This window comes from Ischnura elegans, unplaced genomic scaffold (genome assembly GCF_921293095.1).
Source record: "Ischnura elegans unplaced genomic scaffold, ioIscEleg1.1, whole genome shotgun sequence".
NCBI classification, from domain to species: Eukaryota; Metazoa; Arthropoda; class Insecta; order Odonata; family Coenagrionidae; genus Ischnura; species Ischnura elegans.
The window spans coordinates 4120-8957 of NW_025791741.1; the positions used below are offsets into that span (position 1 = coordinate 4120).

General features: G+C 33.2%; 1 long non-coding RNA gene across 1 annotated transcript; it reads left to right on the forward strand.

Moving 5' to 3' along the window:
- Nucleotides 1–794: 794 nt before the first annotated feature.
- Nucleotides 795–4463, forward strand: LOC124173674. The gene is made up of 3 exons (XR_006868694.1): nucleotides 795–835; nucleotides 1508–1578; nucleotides 4014–4463. It is a non-coding gene; the product is annotated as an uncharacterized LOC124173674 (long non-coding RNA).
- The last annotated feature ends 375 nt before the right edge of the window (nucleotides 4464–4838 follow it).

Consider the following 4838-nt stretch of genomic DNA (forward strand, 5'->3'; position numbering starts at 1 on the left):
TCAAAATACTGAGAGAAGAGCGAAATGGCTTCAAATATGCCGAAGGGACAAGTGACACCAAACAACGTCTTCCCGCCTACGTGAGGTAAGTTTTTCTACACTTAATGGTTCCTTTAATACTATTACCTTAAATTTTTAATAGCGTTGATCCACGTATTTCAATTATTAGGTTTGAACTGTGCATGAGTAGTAATTTTAAAAAATATGTATTCCGGTCGGATAATCCGGCGAGGTTCTTGACGAGTGTTTTTGTGCTTCTGTTTTTTCTATTCATCAATGGAATATGTGAAATTTTGTGATTAAAATATAATATTTAGTCTGGGTTGCAGAGATGATTGACGTAGTTCTTTACTACGTACCAGAAAGTGTAACAATAACTATTAGTGCTGCTAGTTTTGTATTCAATAAAAATATTTGTTTTTGTCAATGCCGGTATGAAGTAATCTTACGGTCATTTACAACAATAAAGGCAATTACGTTTTTGACTAGAATCTGCGCATCTGGATACATATTAGTGGACGAAACTCCACTTTTCATTGCTTTATTTGTGTGTAGTTTATGAGAAGAATGACTATTATATTTCGAAGTAGTGTGAATGCTTAATTTTAGGATGCAATTAAAATCTCAACGAGTCGCTTTTGCGACTAATCTTTTCCTTGACTCATTCCGAATTTTTAATTCCAGTTTAAGTCCAGTGAAGAGGATTACATTCCTAGGGCTGGTTAAAACGGAAAAATACATAAACACCGAACTTTTGTCGTGGCCCAGTGCTTATGCTGCTGTCTGCTCCTGTGTACTTGAAGTTTCAACATCTTTGGCCGAATATTTACTTGTGGTACGTATTCGGGCTTATTAACTAATTGTAAAATATGGAAATATATAATTAATTAGGTTTTTCTGAAATGGCTTCAGTGATTATCAAACAGGACGGTACTATTCATGCCTAATTATTGCGAGTCATTTAAAAAATATGGCTATGGAAAACTAGGAGTTTTTGATTATTTCTTCGTACATCATTTCAATTTCAATGCGTTGTTGTCAGTGTGTACATTATTCATATAAACTTTTTTTTGAACTTATTGTTTTACTTATATATTTACTTTTATTACGCATGTGTGTTTAATTGTGCTTTTATAAATGTTTTATAAATAGTGATTGCCAAGAGTGGAGTGGGAGCTTATTGTTAATGTGTAGATATAACTTATTCAAGACCTGATGCGGTATTGTGTGAAAATAATATGGTTTTAATGATATATTTGAGATATCATGATTTCTGTTGCAATAAAAACTTCTTTAAAATGCATTTCTTAGTGATACGTTGTGATAAACCAAGGATATTGTACTCCTAAATCCATTTATGGTGTTTATCCTAAGCCGTAGGGGGATTTTCTGCCATTTCCTTTTGCGTTGATTCTATATTCTAGTGATTAGTAATGTTTACCATTGGAATAAATTAATAAATTTGATTTGCATTACCACTTGCATGTTGCTGCTGCTGTTCATGCAGGTTCCAAGAGTGTCATTTGGCAAGGGAGCAACATAGGAAGAACTTGCACACGATGCTACATTACTGATTGGGTAAGTTCTACATTTTACAAGAAATACCCTGGCATTGAATGTTCAACTACCCCTTCTCACCAGCATGCATGTATGAATAGGATACCACATTGCCATTTATTTGTTTCTTAAGGGTTGAGGTTAGTGTCTGTAGCTTTGAATATATTTGTTGAAGGTAATTCATTAGAGTTCCTAGAGGAAAATGGTGCACTGCAAAGTAAAAGCCAAAAACCTCATAATGAAAGTGGCATATAAATATTAGACGCATTGGTTCTCTTTGAGTTCGAACTTAACTTAATTGTAGTATAAGCTTTACTTTTTTTATACATCACTGATTGGCTGAATTCTTATCATTTTCAGCTTGGCATCATTCTTTTCCAAAGATATTATGGCTTCATCGATTAACATGCAGAAGAGAATTCATGTTTAAATATAATTTTTGGGTTTCTCGTTTAGTTCATGTATTTGTTGTATAGAACACCAAAGAATCATTTGGTCTTCAGTAGAATACATTATAAAGGCCTACTATACTGTATGGTTTAAATACAACGGAGTGTTTTAAGCATGCTGTAGAGTTGTAATTCTTACTTTCAGTTTTCTACTTCAGCATGTGGTTAAAAAAAATTGCATTAGGTCATTGCAACATGGTTGAATTTTTTAATCAATGGTATTCTAAACCACATACTATGAAGCCACTGCTTTTAATCCTTCAGTCAAGTTTTAAAGTTCCAGTTACGAAGTACCCCCTTATTTTTGAAGAGGAAATTAGTATGTATGAAATGTTATTATGTTCATAAGATTAATGCTGAAATCAAATTACAAATAAGTGCAACAGTCGTTCGTAGAGAGGGGGAATTGAAGCACAAAACATGTTTAATCAAAGTAAATATTGCAAGTAATATGATTCCATACTCAAATCCAAGTTGATATTTGGCCTTACCAACAAGTTGTCTCTTCAGACTCCTCTGTCCTCCATAATGTCAACCTTTTCCCCAACTCATCCCATGTCCTCAACCACTCGGTCATTGCATTGCAAACTTTTTCTAGTGCCAAGTCTCTTCTTCATAATTGAGACTGCTTCTTTTGATGGGTAAGTTTAGTTTTTTTGTGCATAAATGCACTGCAATTCTGAGATTCCTCTTTTTAAGTTAGTTTCTTTCCAGAAGTGTGGATTACTTAATCCTTCTTGGCAAATTACTACATTATATGTTGTACTTAAAGGAATATATATTCCATGACGGTGTTAATGGAGAAAGTAAATGTTGTTCATCTCATTGATTGGAGGGTACCATGAGCATTGACTTTAACTCTTCACTGAACAGTTTTCTGGGGTTGAAATCTGTTCTTCATAATTACTAGTGGTTCTTTTGATAGGCAAGTTTGGTCTTGCTGTGCATTAATTCACTACTATTCTGAGATTCCTCTTATACAGTCAATTTTTTTCCATAACTATTGACTGCTTAATCCTGGTCTGAATGTTATTATAATGGATGTAATACCAGAGGAAACTGTATGACACATTCCATGGTGGTGTTGATGGAGATAGGTGTTCATCATTATAATGAGGGTCATTAGTTGGGGGTACCTTCACCATTGACATGAATTCTTTGCTGAACAGTATTCTGGGGTTAAAATATGGGATACGTTTGAGAATGCGTATTAAATGTGAAATCTATCAACCTATTCCGCTGTTTGGAATGTTTTAAAATGTAAATATTTTTTAAAGGGGGAGAGCATACGATGTTCGAGGTTAGGCAATGGAGTAGTTTAATATGACTGTATGTATACAATTTGATAATAATTTTAGATGATCTGATAAATGTTAAAATATTTGCGTGAAGGAGTAATGGCAATGGCATAACTACGAATATGCTTTGGGAAGGATAGGATGGCCTGGAGTAGCAACCCCCCCCCCTCCCCCTCAGACAACGAATCAGTCCAAGAAAATTTTTGAAGAATAACATTCCTGGAAATACATTTGAAATCATTTTGGCGCTAAAGATTTAACTTTTAGTCGATGCAGTTCAATATAAAAAATAATTATAAATATTTTTTTTATTTCTCTGAGGCTTTGGGGAGGGATCTTTCCCTTCCTCCCCCCATAGTTATGCTACTGAGTAACAGTGTTGTGGAATGTTAATGTCATATTATTCCTTTTTATAATTTTGTATGCTGACAGGAAGATTGCCATCTTGGTAATAGAATTAATTTCCAGAAAGTTGTCTGCCAATTGAAATTGCATGTTTATTAATTTCCTATTGCTCAAACCGTGAAAGATGATATAGAAACTTATGTGATTGCATGTTTAATAAACATCTACACATTATAGAACTTTATCATGACTGTTGATTGTGAGAATTTGATGTATCACTAAGATGCTGTTCATTGAAATTACTTATGAATTAATGATTTTGGTGTGATAAAGCTCGAAATTTCATTTATATTTTTAATTACAGGTTCAGATATTCGAGTAGTCAATATCATTGGTGGTAAAGGAACATAGCAACATTGAGAAGAATGCAAGATGTGTGGCAGCTGTTATCAATTATTCATCATTCTCTCCTACTAATTTGAATCCATTTTAATAGAAATTTTATATCTTGTGCACTTAAGATTTATTTTTTATTTTGCATTATGTAAATAATCTTAGTTTCGATGGAATTGTTAAATCATTCTGGAAATCTTAAAATGTAGCATTTGTGGTGTGTGTACATTATATGCATTGGAAAAATGTGATTTTTTTCTATTATATACCTCCTTTGATGATATCTTTTATGATCTGCAGCTCTCGTGAAAAGTACATAAACTGCATGACAGCTTGGGACTTCTGTAGTTTTTCTTGTCTAATTTTGGGGTAGGATAATATTTCCGATTTGTCGGCACTAAAAATTGACCAGACTTTTCCTCAAATTCCTAGTATAATATCCATTGCGCTGTTTTCATGGAAGTTTGCTCGGATATTACATGCGAAATGTCTTCCGATCTGAAGATAACGATTCTCTCTCAGTTGATATTGGACTTTTCAAAATCTGAAATTATTCCTTTGACGAGAACAAAACGCTATATAGTAGCCCTGGGAGCAGTAATAGTAGTTTTGGAAATAATTTACCTTGTTTCAGACATAAATATGAGAGTTTCATATCTAGAAAAACGTCCTGTGAAAATAATCAAAACTTGACTGAAGCGCGATTATTTGTTATTTTTCACGATTTAAAATTTACAAATTGATAGTAAAGTGTTCCCAGAACATCAAGATTAAATGTATTATAATTTATAATTAC